Here is a 22774-nt window from a genome sequence, read left to right as displayed (position 1 = left end):
ACGTAATACACAGCACCAGAGGCGGGCCTGACTGCAGCGCAGTGGCATCCTTGGATGCCACCAAGGCATTTGATTCGTTGAGATGGAACTGGCTACATGCCACTATGAGCAAGATGGGAATAGGGCCGTCCTTCCGAAGATGGGTCAAGATCATATACACAGACCCCACCGTCAGAGTGCGTACAAATAACACCTACTCTGACAAATGGCGCCTTTACCGGGGCACTAGGCAGGGGTGTCCCCTCTCCCCCATGCTCTATATCATAGCTGCTGAGCCAGTAGCGGCATACCTAAGACAAGAATACTCTGACAGGGGCATAGTAATAGATGGCGTAACCCACCTAGACTCAATGTACGCTGACGACACACTCCTTTACTTAAGAGACCCCCAACACATACTGCCATACATACTTGAGACCCTGGAAGGATTCCAAAGATCTACGGGGATCCAAATCAACCAAGATAAATCATGCCTTTTCCCACTGGCAGCCCTGAACGAAGTGAGTGCGGAGGATCTTCCCCAACTGGCATTCAAATGGGAGCCCACCTCCTTCAAATACCTAGGTGTTACCATCCAACGGGACCCAAAGACTGAACACTCCCTCAACACAGTAAATGCCAAAGACAGCTTGGTGAAAGCAATGGACTTTTGGGGCAAGCTACCACTCTTGGTGGCAGGGAGAGCAAGTCTATTCAAAATGGTGGCTCTGCCCCGACTTCTTCATTTCTTCACAAATGTCCCCTATAACATCCCCCAACAGTTCTTCAGGGAACTCAACAAAAGTTGCAGAAGATTCCTATGGCAGGGCGGGAGACACAGGGTGTCGCTAGAAGTGCTGCAGAGGCCCTATGACCGAGGTGGACTTAAACTCTCCAACTTTAAATTATATTACTTAGCAAGCCAACTGAAGCACGTGATCCAATGGATGGCAGACGAAACCACCACGGACACTCACCTCCTGCAGCCGGCCATCCCCTGAGATCTTCTCAGAGACTTACTCTGGACCAGGCCAAAGACCAAAGCAAACCACCCATACCTAATTATCTGGCAACAAGCTTGCAAAGGCACGGGTATGGACGACCCATACTCCCCTCAGATCCCGATTGCGGCTACCATGGCCCAGTAGCCATACGAACTACGCGGGAACCCTACGGAATCGCTACGCTGGGCGACATAGTGAATGACCATGGAATTCTAACATTTGCCGAGCTACACGACATTTCCGGGGTGCCAGAGGGACAGTTCCTACTTCATAGAGCAATAGTCGAGACACTCACAGACCGATGGCTAGGACTGAAGAACCATGAAATGGGAACTGAGGTCATCGAGAACATGCTTGGAGCGTCGGAAGGCGGCCACGAAACCTCAAGGCTCTACGAATCGATGCTGGACTGCGCCACCAAGCAGAACCTCAAGTGCAAAGCAAAGTGGGAACAGGAGCTACAGCTGCAATTCGAAGACAAAGAATGGAACGTCATAACACAATACCATAAAAAAGTTTCCAGAAATGCCTGATTGCAGCTTATACAGTTTTACAACCTCAACAGAGCTTACCTCACCCCCGCAGTCATTTCCAAATTCAAGGGCGCCAGCGCCACCTCATGCCCCAAGTGTAACAAGCCCTGCGCTGGGATGACTCGTATGTGTTCTGGGGATGTCGAGTATTGCAGTCCTTCTGGGCGAAAATCAGCGCGAAGGTAGCCGAGGCGGACATCACACTGGACGTACAATCACCAAAGGCGTGCATCCTGGGCAGATATACGAAACACAAAAAGGCCAAACCCTTGTGCAAACTCAAAGACAATGTACATCTAGCTAAGAGGCGCATCGCCATGGAATGGAAAAGCCCCCACAGCCCCAGTGTGACAGTATGGTGGGAGGATCTTAGTAAATGGACAGCTGCAGAAACAGGTGCCTGGGAGACTGCACTAAGCAGGCATAGAATAGACAGCAGCGAAGACCTACAGCAATGGGTGGCACTTACAGTGACACTGTTCCATCCTAGAGAAGAGGTGGCCTCTAGCGAAGACACAGACAGATAGGGCAGACCGCCCACCGGAACTGCCGTGGAGGGAAGCGCTAATGGTCTTGGACAGTTGGGAATGGGGTGGGAGGGGCAGTATGTTGAAGCTTACTTGTCGTAAGCTATGTTCTTGCTGTTACAAAACTAATAAAAACATTAAAAAAAAAAACAATTCAAATACCTCGGTGTAATAATCACAAAGCACCTCACAGACTACACAGCATTAAATCTCCACCCAATTATGACAAGATTTGCAGATGACACTCGCCACTGGATCTCGCGGCCACTGTTCAAAATGATCGCCCTCCCCATGTTTCTGTACATCCTGCAAAACGCACAGCTGCACGTCCCACCTCATGAATTTCTCAAAATCGATTGCATCCTTCGGAAATTACTTTGGTGAAGGGGCCACCCACGGGTGGCTCTCTCCACACTCCAGAGGTCCATCTGGGAGGGCGGGATTGGGCTGCCCAGGCTGCAAACTTATTACTGGGCCAGCCAGATGGCGGTGGTGAATGATATACTTCATGGGGATAGGAACCTACCACACATCAGGAGGATTAACACCAACGGCATAACACCACCCCTGGAACTCTTGTACTGCGGCCTGGGTCGCACATCAACTCCCGATATGGAAACGCTTTTCAGGCGAATCTGGGCGGAAGCACATCGATATGTGGGGTGGTACGTGAAACTAACACTGGCCCAACCCCTGGGGAACAGCCTTCTCCCCGAAATACAGAAGCTACCCAAATGGCCCACCTGGACCCAGCTTGGAATCACCAGAGTCGGAGATGTGCTGCGGGAGGACAAACTGGCCCCGTTTGAAACACTGCACACTGAATTTGCCCTTCCAGTTGCCGAGAGATACCATTACATTCAATTGAAACATGCACTGCATACCCACCGGCAGATCATTAGAGAAATACCAGAGTGCTCCCCGCTAGAGCGCAACATAGTCCAGGACCAGATAAAACAAAAAAATCACCTCAACTATGTACAGCGTGATAACATCCTTTGCCACGCCTGAACTAATCAGCCTGAAAGCCAAATGGGAACAGGACATGGGACCACAACCAGAGGACTGGACAGAGGCGCTGATGTACCCCCGGGAAGCAACCATTTCGTCGAAGCTCCGTCTGGTCCAACTGAAGATCCTGCACTGCATATATTATCCAAGGGTGGCACTCTTTCGATGGGGTAGAGCCTCAGACCCGAGATGTCTATGCTGCAAACGCGAGGAAGGAACTTTCTACCATATCATACGGGAAGGCGACAAGATACAGCAAGTATGCCGGAAATGCTGTGATAAACTGTCCAGAGTCTTGCGTAAACCGATACATAGGGGACCAAAACAGCTCCTATTGGGGATTTCTGACGAATGTGATCTGTCCCGTCCGTTATGAAAAACTGCTCTGGTCAACCGCTACAGCGGTACTCAGAAGGAACATTGCGCAGCTATGGGGATCGGAGAGCACGCCAAGCTACGATCAATGTGTCACGGACGTGGACATTTGTGCAATAATGGAACGCAGGGTGTACGCGGCAAGGGGATGCCCGCAAAAAGCGAGCAAAATATTGCAGAGATGGGAAGATGACAGTTGAAATCCCGACAAGACGACACAAGTAATATGTATTAGATGGGCTGGGTGGCGCCAGGCCAGCGAGCCCGATACAGACATCTTGTTTCATGTGATCCCTCGCTAAAGACTTGATGGTCTGAGGGGCTGCAGCCCCATTCCCCTTTTCTATTTCTTTTCCCCTGGTTGTTTTCCCTCTTATGTTTCCTTTCCCTCCCTGTAATGCAAAGTTTTAATTGCAATGTTGATGCATGTTTGAAACCAAATAACATTTTTGATTAAAAAAAAAAAATCATCCTGGTTACACGATCAACCAATATGCAATGGTTACTCAATTTTAATGAACCCGGCACTTCAGAGAGCAAGAGGACGCCTGTCAGCAGGCCCAACAATGATCAAAAACGGGGAAAACATAAAAATAGTTAAATCCGAAAATCTGCATCCCTGGGCACAACTAACCATACTCAAATAACTGCAAAGTACCCCCTGCACCAAAACGATGAACTCCAGCCCCCAGGAAACAGAATTATGGGGCTTAATGAACCTCTATTGGAACCAGATCTCCATGGCAGATGAAGATTTATAGACTCATTTTTTTCAGAAATTGATCTAGCGTCTGCTACATACTAGGACATAGACTTTATCATCTGTGGTGATCTAAATTTACATTTATGTGATGCTGATGCTACTCCCATTGGAGACCAACAGCTTCATCCATGAGCCAAGTACTGGAAAAAAGAAATATCCAATAGAAACTTGATCCGATCAGACTGCATCGACATAAATTCAGGTCGCCCTGTGCCTACCTGAGCCCGAGGCACTACATCCGCTATTATTGATTATATATGTATCGAAGCAAATTCATGACAAAATCAATAACACTCAAAACAGATTGCAATGATCATTATATGATGACAAGATCTTGGCATGTTCACATCTCAAACAATGGAAAAAAAAAATCAGACTTCCTCCTATCGAAAATTAACTCTGGGATGAATAGGCTAAGAATAAAGCAACCTATGCTTCGAAACCTGCCAAATACATTCCAAAATTCTAAGTTGGAGGATCACCAGAAAATGAACTACAAATGGATACTCCTTCCCTTTAAAAAAAAACATGGAAATAAAGCAAAACGTCCTCCGAAAGCACACCCACGCCTATAATCCAAAGGTGGTGGAAAAGAAGAAAGAAGTACGGAAGACCCTGAAGCTGAAAATCCGGCAAAACCCAACTGACAAACTTAAATCTGATTAAACTAGTCAACCAATGGCACAAAAACTGGATGAGGAACAACATAATGATCATCCAACAAGAGGATGCTGAAAGGATGCTATACATGCGGAAATATCAGAATACAAGACAGCTGCGGTCCCTCTTAAACAGCCACAGCTCGGTACAAGACTCCATGATTACTGATGTCATAGAGGCGAACTGGACGATGTACTTTAGAGATCTATATAAAGCCAGGCCATTCCAAATAGAAAATCCTGAGTTGCATAACGGAAATTTAAAGCAATTCAGAGGTGGTTAAACTCCTCAAGAGCACCGGGCGCTGATGGCCTCTCCAACTAAGTGATCAAGCAGAATCCTGGGATCTGGGGAGCAATGTGTGCAAATATCTTCAAATTAATTCAAAAGACCTACAATGTCCCGGCCTCCTGGAAATAAGCCATACTGATCCCCATTTTTAAGCTGGGGCCAACTAAAGATCCACAAAATTATCGCCCTATTGCGTTATTGGACCCGCTCAGGAAAATCTTTGCTAAACTGCTCTTGGATAATCTCAACAGTTGGGCAGTGCAGGAAAAGAAATATGCAGAAAAACAAACTGGATTTGTCAAATCTATCGGAACGAACATCAATCTATTCCTGCTCAATTTATTAAAGCACAAAGCCATCAAATCCAACAGCAAGATTTATGCAGCTTTCGTGGACTTAAAATTGGCATTTCACATAGTGAACAGAAACAGCCTTTGGACCAAGCTACGTCAATGGGGATGTCCGCGTAACATACTGGAACCCATCAAGTTACTATATGCAAACACCACCATTCGAATTTGAATATCCAAAAAGGGTACACTTACAGATGTCATAAAAACCTGGAATGGTCTAAAACAGGGCTGCCTGTTGGCAGGCACACTTTTCAACATTTTTACAGCAGATTTTTAAAACCCTATCTGTACCCCCCTGATGAATCCCCCAAAACTTAACACCATCTGTCTACCATGCATCTTGTATGCCAATGACATTGTTCTATTAGCAAAAACACCTAGAGGGCTACAGATGGCACTGAATAAATTGGAGGACTACACTATCACCAACCAACTGGAAATAAATGCTCAAAAAACGAAAACCATGTCACACTTGCTCCAAACCAAGCAAAAGTTGGATAACTTCTCCTTTTTCATCGGGAAACAAAAAATATACCAAGGGAAAACAATAAAATAGTTATGTATGTGGATGTACCAATCCCCAATATAGAAGGAATGGACTCAACACCTAAAAGCAAAGGCTCCATCACTTGCTCACCAAGCCAAAATCCTCCACAGGAAATTTTGAAAATTTTCGATGTCCCCACTGATGACCTTCTATAGATAAAGTTGCAGCGATCTTAACGTATGGTGGCAGGACAATGATTAAAATCGACAATAAGACATGGCAACAAGTGGAGGGCATATTCTGGAGGAAAACACTAGCATTACCAACTTCATTTCCCTCCAATCCTTGGCTTCAATCATATTATGGAAACAATTTGACTTGCACCGGAAAATAATCAGTGATACAAATTTGCCAGCACTTGACATCTTGCGGCCCAAAGAAAATGGAAGCAGTGAACAACCTTTGGCTATCTGGAAAAAATGTGTGGAAGCCAAAAGAGAAGCAGTGGACATAACAATGGAAATGCTGCTAAATAGCCTGCAAAAAGCTAAAAAGAAAACTGCAAACAACGACGGGATCCAGACGAACGATCTGAAAGCCGGATACAAACATGACCTCCCATGCCTATTTGACATGAGACCTCTGAACAGGCTGCCGTGCTATCTAAAGTTATTTCCATCACAGACCATACGGGATACCTCCATGAGGCTACGCCTAAACATCCTGCCGATGCGCAAATCCTTGCAATAAGAAAACTCATATAAAGACATAATCGAAAACCTACACCATATCTTCATGTCTTGCACCGCACTGACGGAAAGAAGAAATGAATATAGAGGAATGTTCCTAATGAGCAAAGCACAGATGTCCCCTGAAGATAGATGGGCCCAAATTATGCTGGGAAATGATAAGAAAATGATTTCTACTGTTGCATTATTTTGGAACAAGGTCATGGAAACTGTGAAACCATAATGAAATGCATTTAGGAAAAGCGCCTAAACTGTTGAAGACTGACTTCATTCAATTGCTAGCAGAGCACTTTGTAATGGTTGAGCAAACACTAAGGTGGGATAGGCTGTCTGGTAAGAGCAGTGCTGCCCAACTAATAATGCACACTGCCAAGGTGCTCTTTTAGAAGGAATCCTTAAACAGCATTGTCTTCTGTTCTTTCCCGATTGAAGGTGCTGCGTAGATGTGGGTTGGGATGGCATTCCATGATGCCAGAGTGTAACAGAAGGCCTATCTTGTGTTTTTTCTGTAGTAAATCTGTTTCAAGACTCTTAATGTGGCTCTTGAAGAAATTGCACTGGTCTCCCAAGGTGACCTGTTTCTCTGCCAAGCTGTAGTGATTGAGTTGCCTCAGTGAACCGTGTATGTGATGCAGGCTGCTTGTCCTGGTCCCCAGTCGTCCTCCAACATCTAGTCGTCATCCTCCTTCATCCAAGTCCCCTGTCCTCCTCCTCGTAGTCACCAGTCCTCCTCCATCTTAGTTCTAGCCCCTTCTACTTCACCCCAGTTCTAGCCTTTCTTTTTCGTCATAACACTAGTTCTCCGTTGTTATGAAAACTTAAATGGAACACCCAGCCACTTAGTTGAACACTTGGCCTGACTTGGAGGTAAGAAAAGCATTTTTAGTTTGCTCAACTCCTGCATTTTTTGGGGAACTGGTAAAACCGTAAGGTTACCAGTGCAGTGGGGGGGGGGGGATTGTCTTCTTTCATAATTTTCTGTGTTTTAAGGTAGCACACACCGCCTTACAGTGGATCGCTGCTGTCGTTTGGAAATCTTGCTTTTCGGCCGTCTTCATGAACTCGGACGTCAGGAAATTTCATATAATGGTAATGTACTTGCCAGGTTCTGGATTGTGCTCCTCAGCTAGTGCCTTTGTGTGGTAGAACTAGTTACAACTGGATTCAAGCCTGCCTGTTCCCAATACAGAACCCTATGAGGAAGTGTCTGTGGCTGGGCAGATGTGGACTTCAGGCTGTCCATGATTGACAGCCCTCTGCCCGTTTGAATGATGCAGATTGTCATTGGTTAGCTAGTCAGCCCCCAGCCAGAATTTGGAATAAGAGTAGCCTGCAGAAGCTTCTCAAATCGAACACTGGAGTGATGAATCCGAATTAAGAGGATTCATCGTATTCTCCTTCATCTGAAGCCAGAAACCTTGGAGTCATCTTCAACTGCTCTCTTTCCTTCCTCCCTCACATTCAGGACCTTGCCAAGAAGGCCCACTTTCAACTCCACCTCCTCAAAGGAATTCTTCCTTTCCTCACTTGCCCCCAGAAGCTCAATGTCTCTAGAGCTCTGGTTCTCTCTATGCTAGACTACTGCAATAGTCTACCCCCTTCTTCCCCATGACCCCTCCAGCTAATCTAGAAAAGGCCAGCAAGATTTATTGTTGGCCTCAAGCCCAGGGACCGCATCTCTCCAGCCTTAAAAACTATTCACTGGCTCCCGGTTGCTGCAAGGATCAAATTCAAATCCCCCTGCATCATCCAGAAGGCTGTCTGGGGCCGGGATTACACTATCTACAACTGGCTCTCACTAAATACTCTCCCTCCAGATATTTACTTTCCTCCGGCACCAACTCTGCGTGTGTCAAGCGCTTCGCTAAACAGCAAGATGGTGGCCGGTCTCTTTCCTCGGCAGGCTCCCTCCTATGGAACAGCCTCCCCCTTCATTTTCGTCTTGTGCCGGATCTCTTCAAATTCCGGAAGCTCCTTCCTCCCTCCTCTGCTAAACCTCACAGTTGCTGAGATTGGTGGCCATGGCCCTTGTGTCCTCTAGCGTCTTGGCCTCAAACACCTAATCGCCTTCGCCCTCTGCCCACTCTCAGCACTTCCCTTGGCACACACTGGCCTATGCCACCACAGGCCTGCACTTATTTATTGGCAGCTGACCACTCTCACCAAGTAATCTAACAGCTGCCTACTCCCCCAACACGTCCTTCTTGGTGCACCTGGCACTTACCCCCCCCCCACTTCCTAATCCCTTCTCTCTCTGCACTTGCACATTTTGAATGCTCACAAGGCCTAGTAGGTCTGACTATCTTTCATTGTTTAATTTGCTTTCTCTCTCATGTTCATTCACTGTTGCCCTGTGGGCGCTTTGAAAAATTCTACTTGATGTAAAAGCGCCTTACAAATGCACAAAATAAATGCAATGAAGACCTGGAAGACTGCTACAGAGAACCACTATTGCCAAAACATGTCTCGCAGTGAAGCCCTGCTGCAACCACAGAAGGTACTTGTTGGTGCTTCGACCCCTTCGCCTGGTGGGAACAATCAGTCCCACGCCCTGCATTACAAGCCAGCTGTTTGTGGACATTGGAAGTGCCCCAGGACGATCCATCCGTTCACAAGGCCTCTGTTGCAACGTTCACCACCCTCAGCAGGAGGTTGGGGCTAATAGTTGTGGACCAATATATTCACGGCATCGTTGTTGCTCTCCTGGTTAAGAAGGGCCCTTTCGGAAGCCTACCTCGACCATCACCATGGACCACACCTGCTGACCCATGATCAGGGTTACTTTGTAATGCACTTCATCAGCTATGTTCTGGAGGTCTCTTCACGTTGTGTGACCTGTGGCGGCTGCTGCTCTAAGTCTCTAACCTGTCCAGCTGCAAGTCTGTTGGACCTGTCCCAGAACCAAAGATCAGAAATGCAGCGGGACCCAAACCAGATATCAACTTCTGCCACTGCACCTGCGACCCCTGTACCTCCATCAACAGGACCAATGACAGCATTAAGTGACCCAAGCAACGTAGAGTATCGCGAGAGTGGGCTCTCAAAAAATCTGAGTAAGGGGCAAAAGTGCATTTACCAATTTTCGTGCCCCCCTCCAACCACACGGATTGTATGGGCACATGGTTCACCCCCTAACAGTCTGGCTTGGCTGTGATTGGAGAAGATTAAGGATTCTGCCCCCTTGGGTAAATCCTAGTGTAGTGGGATTGAACAGGTACCCCTAAAATCTTAACTAACCCGTTCCTTCCAAAAGGTGCTTTTAAATTTCATTTCAGCACCCTGTTCGTTTTGCCAAGCTTATGCAGGGGAGCTTTCAAAACTTCAAACCCCTCTGCTTTGACTGGTGAGGCACAAAGGGTACCTGATAGGAAAGCACAGCTCATGTAATGCATCTGCCTTATAGCGATAAGGCAGTGTAGATTGACAAGAACAATGCATTAAAAAAATACTTGCTTGGGGGGGGCGCTGTTGAGCAGCCCATGATATGGCTGCCCCGCTTTCGTGCTCCGTGCGGCATTGAATTGCATCTGGCTCCAACGGCGGAAATCTTTGCCATCCTCCTGTTTGTCCTGCCACTACCTGCACAGGAGTTCTCAAGGCATGTCTACCTCCAACCCGGAGTGAAATCGGTGCTCTGGGGTCCTAATACGGGCAAGAAAATTTTCACCAGCAGTGTGGCCTAGTTGTCAGCCGGCGCGGCCAGTGCTGCGTGGCCCGTTGGGTCACTGACACCTTCATTGCCCTTCACCCGGAGGGGCCTCGGGCAGCCTCCTGCATCGGGGTGAGCGGATTGCTCAGTGTCAGTGTGCGTGCCCGACCCTGGTGTGCTCTCAGCGCCACTGGATCTGCGGCTGGAGCGGACACCTGGGTGCGCTGCCTGAGGCCCGGCTCGGGCCACTGGACCCTGTAGCCCTCCGGGCTGCATCCACCTACAGCTATCATCGCCCGCGGGAAACTGAGGCGGCCGCCTGCCTGCGACGGTGGTGCGGCTATTGGAGCCTACCTTCCTAGTGGGACTTCGGGTGCACCGGAGACGGCCCTCCCTGACTCCAGCTACAGGTGAGCTCGCTGCTGGGGTGGGTCGGGACCCGATGCGCAGCTGCCCCTGTGTCTTCTGGGTACATGGGCCGCATTGTGCCCACGTTATATCGATCCCTGCCTCTGCGGTTCCCTGCGCTGCACCCAGTGCCGGCGCTTGGATTGCTACGGGGCCACCTGCCCCTCCATTAACTACAACTGCTTTGCTGCTGGGGTCTGTGCGCCGGGCACCTCTGAGTCCTATGGGCCCTGTGATCTCAGCGCAGCGTGGTCCTGCAATTCTCCACGGCCTTGCCCATTGTGGCCCTGCACTCCTGTCCCACTTACCTATAAAATGTCAAGTCGGCTGTCTTGTGGCCACGCGGCGGCCCCCTGCTGGCTCTGTGCAGCAGGTTATGTATATGCACACAGCGCCCACTCAGCAGCCATACGAATAATAGATGTCACTGAACATCCTTGCTTACGCTCGCGTGCGCCCGGATCACTGAGACTTCTCATACTGTGCCATCACACAGTCTCTGTCCTCTGAACTGCGGTCCGGTCCCAGTGGTGGCATAATCAACATCCCTGCCCTGCTGCCCTGCTACGCCTCCACCCTGGTCTCCCATCATCCCATGAGGCAAACTCTGTGTATTAGAGGACCCCAGCTTTAACTGCTTATAATCAACCATGTCTGATATCACACATCTGGGCCCCGATTGCAGAGTCACCTAAACAGAGATGTCAAATCGATCCCAGGGCACCAGCAAAGTGGGGGCAATGGATAAGTTTGCTAAGGTGGCACCTAGGTCGGAGCCGGATCACTCATCATCCAACCCTGAAGACACTGTCTCGCCTCCTGGTGCACCTGCCCCTGATCTCACCGCAATGATGGAGTCCATGGCTAAAAACTTTGCTTCCTTCCACGAGAAGCTCGACAATATAAATGCTAACGTGGCTTCACTAAAATCCCAAATTGATCACGCTGGTGCCAGGATCACTGAGGCGGAGACTCTAATAGGAGCCAACGAAGACGCATTGCACTCTCTCTTACGCGTGACATGAAGTTCGTAAAGGCTAAATGTGATGATTTAGAGTCCAGATCACGCAGGAACAACATACGTATCATAGGTGTTCCGAAAAATGCACTTAAGGGCCGCATGGAATTGGCTGTCAAGAACCTGCTTAAGGAAATGCTTGATAACCCGGATCTGTCCCCCTTCTTCACTGTTCAACGTGCACACCGCGCTCTAGCCCCACAACCTAAGCCCAGTGACCTAAACCCAGTGACTTCCCTAGGCCTGTCAACACCAAAATTCTGAACTATAGGGACAGGGATCTTATCCTCTGCCTTGCACGCGAGAAGGGGGAACTGCGCCTTGGCTCCCAAACAATCTGGATTTTTCCTGACTTCTCTGTAGGAGGAGTTTAGCAGGAGAGGCGGCAATTCCTTGGTGTGAAAAAGTTTTTGAGAGAACGCAACATCTCCTATGCAATTCTGTTTCCTGCGCGCCTCAAATTTACCTTTAGGGAAACACTACTTCTTTACGGTCCCAGATGAGGCAGTGAAGTTCATAGAGGTGCAGAAACCACTCAATAATCCTGCCGATGACCTCATGGAAAATGACTGACCTACTGTGGGTCGACACCGGAGTTGCCTATGACGACTGTATAATGGTTTATCTGCCTCCTTGTTATCCACGTCTGTTAATTAATATTCACTCAATGTGATGATGGTAATATCGGCCATGCCAGCTCTCCTACAGCATATGTGCTATGTTCTCGTTAGCTATGGTACACCTGGTCAACTGCTTTGGCTCCACCACGGCCTGACCACTACTCCATTAGTCTTCATGTGACTCATGTTTATGCTTGCACCAGTGACCAGGCCACTTGTTCGCACGCTGCTTGATGCCGTTAGACCAAGTTTATTCATGCTCTACTGATCTTTTTCTTTGATGCACATAATGGTTAAATATAACTGTGTGATTGTTATGTACACCGCCGATGCATGTACCGCCCTGGCACTCTATTGCTCCTGTTTTTTCTTTGATGACTGCACGGGAACACCGCAGCCCATTGCGGTTGCAACGGACAATCTAGAGGGCTTCTTGATTGTTGGCCTCTGTTGGGAGCAACTGGACCAAGTTGGGATGGGTCCGCTGACACCTGGTTAAAGGGACTTGTTGCTAATTATGGGTCGGGGGTGGATGTGGGCACTGCCAGTTGTTGGGTGGTGAGGGGGGGGGGTTGTGTTTGGGTTGAACCTATAATAAATGGCAGTAGTAAAGCAGAATCTCACGCCATGAAAGAGTTGTTTTATTGGAATGACGCTAGTTGGAGTTGCACACTGGGTCACATGTGCTGGGATGTACCGTAGACCTGTACGATGCCCACTAAGGTAATGTCTGGGGCTTAGGCAATTAGACCAAGTCTCGCAATGTAAGTGACTTCAATCAAGCACTCCAACTAAGTCAATGCCTAGTCTGGGATGCCCAATGGAAGCCCTTATTCATATATTTTTATGTCAAGTTCTTAAATCTGGATGAAAAACCCTTATATAACGCCCCTCTCTTTGAATCCCCCTGACCTCACTGAGCCAAGAAATAGGTTTGTTTTGCAAATTAAAAGGTTTATTGGAAAAATGTAATAATATATCACACTTATGAATAAATTCATATTTGATAGCACGCTTATGAATATGACAGTTATCAACAATGGATAATCTACAGTAGCACAATTCTTTAATTACTCAGGAGTTGGTATATAAAGGATAAGGTAGCAGAGTATACTTTGTATGGTTTCAAGGAAAAGCAATGATGAGAAAGAATGCAGCACAGAAATAACACTCGATATGGTTTCAACAAGAGATAGTATGATCACTTTTTCCCTCGTGACAACTCACTCCCCCCATTATGTAATATGAAGAGATGGAAATGAGGGCACACAGGTTTTCAGGAATACAATCAGAAGCAGTTCAGTTCCCGTTCCCCCCAGCAAGCTTAGAGAAACAGGGATGATTTTAAAACACAGGCCAAATACTTTTAAATGGGATTGCAATGAAGTGAAAAATATGCTAGAAATTATTTTAATTCCCTATAGGAGATTCAGGGTAGGGGATAGCTACTTGGAATTAGTTCAGGTCAACACTAGCAATGATTCAGGAGTGATTATCAGGTTGAAAACAAATTTCAGCAGTTGCAAGCAAAAGACAGCAATTTTGAAAGTAGCTAACTTTTCAATTCGCTGAACTTTTTCTGAGTGCGTAAAGCGCGATTACGGAAAAACTATAAGGGAGGTCGTGTTGGGTTTGTTGGACAGCTTAGGTTCTTAGCTTTAGAATGACAGTTAAATCTCGCTTCTAGGACATACGGTTCAAAAGATACGGACGTTTTTGTGGAGGTAGATTTTCAGAAATGAAGTCAAGATTTCAGAATGACAGATGACACTTTTGCAGCTTTGAAATCACAGAATGGACACACGATTTCTATGCAGTTCTGGACAGGTTGAAATGGTTTGAATAAGATTACTTTAAACTAAGAGATGGGTTCTGGACAGTTCTAGATACTCACTCCTGGTTTTGGAAGGGAATGGAATCACAGATCTGGTCAGGTTTGGGCTGCGGTTCTCTCGCCACAGGACGGTCTCTGGCACTGGTTCTGCTCACAGCGGGGCCTCTGGTTTGCTATCGGCACTGCACGGAGGTCTGGTCTCGGTCTGGATACAGCTCTGCTTTCTGGGTCTGGATATGGTTCTGGCACCGGGTTCTAGCCAGAAGCAAACAGCGCGCACAGCTGTTGAATAGTTTGGTTAGGTTGCTGGATTCTGAGGCCTGCTGAGAAGAGTTCATCTTTTGGTTCAGGCCTCTCTGCTTCAAGTTCTGGAGTCTATCTGGAGTCTAAGTTCTGGATATGGTCGGGCAGCGTGCTGAGCAGAAATCGATTAAAGAGTGGAAAATGAATGTCCCTATCTGGGTCTCAGTGGTTCTTTTTATGTATTTTGAAAGTGGGTGGCAAGGCTGACTTTCTATGCCCAACCCTCTGAGGATGCTGATAGGTTAAAGGATTTACTGTGACCTGACTGAAGAACGGAGTAGTGAGTCAGAAGGAGTCAGAGTGATGCTATGTTTATGGCTTGGCTGAAAGAACACTCCCCCTTGCATTTACTTAGAAAACTATTTTTCATAACCAAACATGCTTCCCAGATCCACAAGTTGTTGAAATTACATGTACACTTCACAAATTAATTAAGACAGGTCTCTGTTCAACCCTGATCTTTCTAAGAGCTTGGGTTCAGAAATGACATTTTGCGCTTTTAGTGGGTTTCGCCATATTGGTTTCGCCACAAATCTTACACGGAGGTACACCCCCTCTCTGCGCATATTATAGTAAGTTTTCATTTTTCTATCAAACAAAGACGTTACAATATTAATAATTATGGGGTTTGGCCTCCGAACATCCCACAACGTCCAGCTTAGTCTCAAATCGTGGATGCATTTTTCATATTAAGAATCCTCAAATTGTACATTTCTGTCAACTTGATACAATATTTTATAAGCAATTTAATAAAACATACATTTGCCTCCACTGCAGTACACCCATTGGTTTGTCCCCGCCCCTAGAAACTTGGCTTGACTCAGATCAGATGTCTTGCCTTCCCCCAGAGCAGTGTTGACAGTTCACAGCCAAAATCAGCATACCCTATTCAGCTGAAGGAATCCTTTGTCTGGTGTTTCCTGCTAGCAGGGTATCAGTCCAGAGTGCCACTCTCCATTTGATTAACAGAACCTTGTGATTTCCTGCCTTCTTGCTTAGATGACCAGGTGTGAAGACTTCTCATGGACAAGCAAGACTTTGAAGTCCCAGCTAACTCAGGTTCACTGTTTAGCTCCTGAAATACAAGTCTCCTGTCAGAATTTAGATTGCTAGCGCCGGTCAGTGGCGGGCACCGGTATTGCACCCATTTTTGACAGCTGCCTTAAATTAATACATTTCAAAAAGAGGATTTTACTTGATTGCATATGATCCTTGCTGACATTGTATTGATGTGGATTCTGCAGTAGAGTAATGTAGAACACCCAACCAGAAGTTGGATTTTTTTTTGGTGGTTTCATGCCCATGATTTTAGCAATTTTGACAATCAAGAAAATGAATTGTTGAACAGCTCTGTATTCCTTTGTCTGCTTTTGTTCTGTGGGCAGCCAAAGGATGGGGCTGGCAATGGTCTCCTGTATTAACACTGACCGAGGCAAAAGAAGATGGCAGCCTGTCTGTCAGGTTCTCACTGCACACTTTCTGGTGATTTCTGGCCAGCAGCATGCTTTCCGGCGGCCATTATGATGTTTCCCATGTCAGTAATGCAAAATGATGTTGAATGCCTTGGATGCGTGGGTTGAAACATCCCACAGCAAGATTGTTGCTTATGCCCAAGGACATGGTATTAAAATACTCATGTTGCAGGAAAAGCATGTGCAGGCTCACCTGGCAACTACTATTGCACCATCCTGGGTACCCAACAGGTTTTACACAACCTATTCCACACAGGCCAGGGGTGTACTGACCTTGGTTCACACATCTATTAAATTCACTCTCCTAAAAAGCTACGTTGACCCCGATGGCAGATACATCATACTACACTGCATGCTGGTGGTTAGGGAATACCTCCTGGTAAACATCTAGGGCCTCAACGTTGACGCCCCTGATTTCTTTGATGCTGTGGCTACAATCCTGCTGGTCTATGTGGGGCTCCTGATCATTTGGGGGGGGGGGGGGGAGATATGAACCTGGTACTCTATGTCGTCTTGGACAGGACGGGATTGGCACCTAAGACATTATCGCGAGCAGCACGAAAATTGCATTCACATTTTGCTGCGCTCAACATCCGTGACGTCTGGAGGCCGCTCCATCCCCACCTGCGAGAATACACTTATTACTCGACCGTGCACGATAGTTCATCTAGAAGTGATCTCTTCTTGGTGTACAATGGCCTAGTTGGTAGCTATCTTGAGGCCCAGATATTGGCCCGTACGATATCCGACCATGCACCTAGTACCCTGTCTGTGGATCTTGGATCGCCGGTTCCCACCTGTAGCATGTGGCGTTTTAAACCTGCGGCCCTCCTTGACATTGTATTTAAAGCTGACATACTGGCCGACATTGTGACCTTCTTTGAATGTAATTTGTTACAGTCCACCATCGCTGGCGTACGTTGGGCCGCATTCAAGGTATATATCAGGGGAATGTCTATCTCCAGGGAGGCTGGTGTGTTGAAAACCATAAGAAACGACCTCACTCGTTCCGAGTCCAACCTCTGCGACCTGGAGCGGCACTGCACCACTGCGGCCGACCCTGCTAAACTTGCGCAAATCAACAAGGAGCTTGGTGTCTTCGAGGCGCATGCCCCCAGGGAGGTCCGGTACATCAGTCGGCCGCAAGCCGCGCGTAGCTATGGGGGGGTGACATCTGGGAAAACACTAGCCAGGCTACGAAGAGGGGAATGGGGCCAGACCCATATTGTGTCCATTAAGGACGTCGGAGGAACACCACAATGGTCAGACCAGCGGATAATAGAAATGTTCAATGATTTCTACACTAACCTCTACACATTGCCCCCAGAGCATAGTGAGCAACACATGAGACCTCCTCGCCCATATCCCCATGACACTCATTTCTGGCTCTACCAGGGATCGGCTTGATTCTCCGATCTCACTGGAGGAATTGGGCGAGGCAATCTCCAACGTCCCGAAGGGCAGGGCACCTGGGCCCGATGGACTTCCCCTGAGTTTTACCAGGAATATGTTGCCATTCTTGCTCCCAGACTTCTGGAGGTCTGGGATGAATCACTTAGTCTCGCCGTCCTTCCCCCCCACCCTCTTTGCGTGAGGCTATCATTACTGTGCTGCACAAACCGGGCAAGCCAAGTGACAAGTGTGGTTTATACAGACCCCTCTCACTCACGAAGATGGACACCAAGATTTTCGCTAAGGTAATAGCTAACCGCTTTCTTACGTTCATGATCACTTGGTAAATTAGGACTAGGCAGGGTTTGGGCCGGGGAGGTCCACTTCCCAGAATATTCGGTGGCTTTTTAATGTAATGTTCAGAATTGACCAGGACTCCAATGCCATCGCCGTCACACTTGATGCCCAGAAGGCATTTGACATGGTTTCGTGGAAATATATGTGGCTGGTTCTGGAGAGTATTGTTCCCAATATGATTGGATACATTAAATTGTTATACACCGACCCAGTGGCCAGGGTGGTCAATTCTTTGACCTCTGCGATGTTCACACTCTTTAGAGGTACCCGCCAAGGCTGCCCGTTCTCTCTGATACTCTTTGCACTTGTTATAGAGCCTATGGCAGACCACGTTAGAGCCCGACACATTCACAGAGGGGTTCGGTTGACAGATACCCCCAAAATAATATCCCTGTACGCTGATGTATTATTATATATCAGAGATCACCTCACCCATCTTGACCCCATCCTTCGGGATATCATGTGCATTGGCACCTGCTCAGGATTTACAATCAACTATTCCAAATCAGAAGTTTTCCCACTTACCGCCAATACACCACAACCTGTCTCTGAATATCTACTCCGCTGGTCCTCCGGCGGTATCCTATACTTGGGTGTCCAGATGTCCCTCTCTAGGTCCACTCTGCTTGCGGCTAACTATGTGGGCGTTGCGTGACTTGGAAATGGTCAGATGGCACTCCCTTCCGTTGTCACTTGCCAGGAAGCTCTCCCTTATCAAAATGATCCTGGTCCCCAAGTTGCTGTATGTTTTCTGCAACATAGCTATTTGGCCCGGGAAACATTATTTTATGAGCCTACACAAAACTTGTGCACAGTTCCTGTGGCATTCGGGGATGTCTGCAAGAAATGGCTGGATATGGTGCTCCCATATGAGCGAGGAGGGTTAACAGCGCCCGATCTGCTGCTTTATTGGGTAGCTGCACAGGCTCAATACGCTACATACTGATACCCAAGTTCCTTAACCCGCCTGCACGTTAAACTGGAAACACTGGCTGCAGCTGGGGCTAACATGACCCTGATATTCCAGCGAGACTTCTCGCCTGACTCCCCATTTGACCCAGTTGCGGCCACCTTATTTGCCTGGGGCCGCCTCCTCAACACAGCAGCCGACACATGTCCCTATTATAAGTGGCTTCCCGCTTGGAGATTTCCCGGGCTGGAACCCACACACGATGCAGCTCTTGCCCGCCACTGGGCGGCTCTGGCATACCAGGCAATAACGACTTCTTCCCTAACAGGAGGTTTATTGATCATCAGTCATGGAAGCAGGGCCACACAGGGTCTGCGCTTGTAATGTTACAGTATTACAGACTCCGCACTTCTTTCCGTGCTATGTGGCCCACCTTCCCTGATGAGCCTCCCGATTCCCCAGAAGTTGCCTCCCCAGAAGTTCCCTTCATCTCCTCCCTATACAAATTGTTGTTGGCTCGGATGCCCCTCCCTCCCCCGGCCCTCCCGTGCACGCTCTGAGAGGGCGGATGAGCTGGGTTTAGAGATGTCTGACTATCCATGGAAGATGTGTTACCACACCAAGTGAGTATCCCTCAATTTCCGCTACCGCCTTATTCAGTTTAAACTGCCCAGCAGACTGTACTATACTCCGCACAGATTCTCCAAATTTGCTGGCATTGACACACACACATGTGCTCGCTGCAAGGAGGAAGGTGCAGACCACTTGCACATGTTTTGGTTATGTCATAAGCTGGTGGACTTTTGGGAAGGGATCCTGGGGGCCCTTATTGACATCACAGCTGTGGTGATCGACCCTAACCCGTTGGGTGTCTTGTTTGGAGTGTGGGAATCTGACGACACCAGGCGACAGGCTAAATTTCTCGACATAAGCTGCATTGTGGCTAAGAAATGCATGCTAAAGTGCTGGAAGAGTCCCTCCGCCCCCTGACCTTTCAGAAATGGCTCAGTGTACTTACCTGGTCTCGTACCTGTGAGGAAGAGTACCCGACAATGCTCCCAACACACTCCCGTTCCAAGAATGTGTTGTCAGCTTTTAATAGTTATCTTATTAATCAATCTGAAAGTGTGTCCGGTGGCAACTCTCCCTTGGTCTCAGTTGCATTCTTGTATGCTGTGAACCTGGCAGCTCCTGTTTTCTCCTTAATTGATATATTGCCTGTTCTCCATGTGTGCTGTATATCGTTAATGCATTCACTATATAATGTGCTCTGACATGTGTGGTTGCTGTAAACTTCTGCCTATAAATAAAAATAAAAAATAAAAATACTTGCTGAAGTTTCATTGCTTTGCGTAAATGAAGTGTTCTTACTTTGTTTTAGTGTTAAGTGTAGGTAATCTCAGTTTCAGAATACTGTGTGCATCACATATATAGGTAAATCTATGTGTATATACAGAGGTCTGTTGCGCAATATATGCTCCACTTATGTTTTACCTGTTTAGTGTGTTAATACAGTTGTATTTTTTCATTTTTCTGTGTGGATTAATACTTTACTGTCTATGTATGCTTAATTGTACTTGCACACCATGTGCATAGCTCCTGAAATCTGCCTTACTGCACACCTCACGTTAATTGAGTTTGGCTAGACTAAGTGCCAATAACTGTGTTCACTGACTAGGCTGGCCTTTCAACCCTCCCACAGACTGGTTTTGAAAATCTGTCTGAACCCCCTGCATGTTGGTTCAGTCCCAGTCATTCACCCTAGTTCCAGTACCCATCCCTCCCAGTTTCAGGCCCAGTCCCTATCCCAATCCCCCACCATCCTAGACCTAGTCCTCTTCCACTCTAGCCTTGCTCCTCCCCCATTTTAGTCCCAGTCCTCCTCCAGCCTAGTCCCAACAACCAGATTGCTCCCTTTCTCTACCTAGTTATCATCATCATCATCCTTTCTACATACTAGATCGCATTCTCCTCCCCAATTTTATTAGTCATCATACACCTCTTCCCCTTCAGTCATCCTCCATCCTAGTCCTCCTCCATCCTTTACATTTGTCCTTGTCCGTCTCCTTCTTCCTAGACTACTTTTCCAGTCCTTCTCCTCCATCCTAGTTTCTCATCGCTTAGTCTTTAGCTGCTTTTCTTTTCCCACTTCCTCTTGTCCTCCCCACTCCACGTTGCTCCCTTACCCTGCTCCTTAGTCCCTCCTCTTATCCTCCTGCTCCCTTTAGTCCTCTTCCTGCTAGACCTCATGCTCCATCCTCGACTGCCTTCATCCTAGTCCACACTGCCTCCCTCACTCTAGTCCAACACCGCCTCCCTCACCCTAATCCAACACCGCCTCCCTCACCCTAGTCCAACACCGCCTCCCTCACCCTAGTCCAACACTGCCTCCTTCATCCTAGTCCACACCGCCTCCTTCATCCTAGTCCACACCGCCTCCTTCATCCCAGTCCACACCACCTCTCATCCTAGTGCACACCGCTGCCTCAAACCCAGTCCACACCGCCTCCTTCCTCCTAGTCCTCACCGTCTTTCACCCTAGTCCACATTTCTTCCTTCATCCTCGTCCCACCAACCCCTCCCATTCCTTCATCCAAGACCTCCCAACATTCCTCAAACCTGGTACACCACCCATTTCGCCCCCTCCATCTGAGTAATCCCCCTAAATCCTTTACATGAGTCCTAGTCATCCTCCTTCCACCTTGTAACCCTTCTTCCTAGACCTTCGCCATGGTTCCTAGTGATAGCCTCGACATCCAAAGCATCGAATGCAAAAGTCTCGAAAAAAAATGCATCGAAAAAAATGTATTTTTTAAAAATAAAAATTTACTGGGGGGTGTCTCCCCCAACCCATTTTTTTGCCCCTTAAAATCAATGTATTAAAAAAAAAACTATCTACAAAAAAATGCTTTTTTTCAATGCTTTTGCTTTTGTATTCGAGGGAATCACTGGATACCCTTCGCCATATTTCATTCTAGTCCTCCTTCTACATCTGAGTTTTCCAGTCTTTCACTGCCTCTTTTCCCCTCCCACTTGCTCCCTTTTCCTTCCTTAATCCCACCTCTTCTTCCATCATTGTCCTCCCTCTCACATCCGAGGCGGCGGCGTCCCTACACATTCAAGGCGGCGGCGTCCCCTCACATGCAAGGCGGCGGCGTCCCCTCACATGCAAGGCGGCGGCGTCCCCTCACATGCAAGGCGGCGGCGTCCCCTCACATGCAAGGCGGCGGCGTCCCCTCACATGCAAGGCGGCGGCGTCCCCTCACATGCAAGGCGGCGGCGTCCCCTCACATGCAAGGCGGCGGCGTCCCCTCACATGCAAGGCGGCGGCGTCCTCATATCCTACTTGTCCTAACCCTCCTCTTTCCTACTAGTCCTCCTTCCTAGACTTTCAACACAGTTCTTCAGTCTAGTGCCTCTACATCCTAGTCCTTCACTAGACCTTTCTCTCTTTCACTGCCTTTCCTTTCCCACTTCTTCCTGGTCCTCAAGACGCACCCAAATTGCTCCCTTTGCCAGGGGATTGGGGTCCAAATGTAGCAAGAGAAGGAATTAAGGGCTACATGGAGAGTTTGTAAAATGGCTGGATGCTAAAAGCAAACTGATGTAATCAAAGCGAAAGTCGCTCCGTTATTCTGAAACAAAATAAATCTACATGTGGCATATATTTATTTCACAGTTGGGAGCCTTGCTCGGTTGGAGGTATGAATGGAACTTAAGCTTGGTTATTGAGTGTAAAACCTGCAGGCAAGGACTGAGTTGGTAGCTGCTTCAGTTGTCCCGGAGGTAAACAGTAAGACATGAATGTTGCTCAGCGTTCACGCTCTTAGATCTTCGTTACACTAGCACTGTTACATGAATAATGTCTTTGAATGGGCATGGTTGGTAAACTGGTGCTAGGTCATAGTACAATACAATAGGCTCATCGTGTTGCATACAATAGTTACCAAGCAATACATTAATCTTCTACATGTTCTCACATTTCATTTGTATCTGCATTATTTTTGGTGCGGTAAAGTCCTAATTGTTGGCCATTTAGTAAATGGATTCTTATGGGGCATACTGTTCTGTTGGTTACG

The 22774-nt window shown here is 47.6% G+C and overlaps 1 protein-coding gene across 12 annotated transcripts in view; it reads right to left on the bottom strand.

Moving 5' to 3' along the window:
* The window catches only part of CCDC9 (coiled-coil domain containing 9), a 1357226-nt gene that overhangs the window by 663235 nt on the left and 671217 nt on the right, over nt 1-22774 (bottom strand). The gene's annotated exons all lie outside the window — the stretch shown is intronic.

The sequence above is a fragment of the Ambystoma mexicanum genome, chromosome 2p, assembly GCF_040938575.1.
Source record: "Ambystoma mexicanum isolate Mex_15411 chromosome 2p, UKY_AmexF1_1, whole genome shotgun sequence".
Classification (NCBI taxonomy): domain Eukaryota; kingdom Metazoa; phylum Chordata; class Amphibia; order Caudata; family Ambystomatidae; genus Ambystoma; species Ambystoma mexicanum.
The sequence above is the reverse complement of the archived record's forward strand: the minus strand, read 5'-3'. Positions and strand labels throughout refer to the sequence as shown.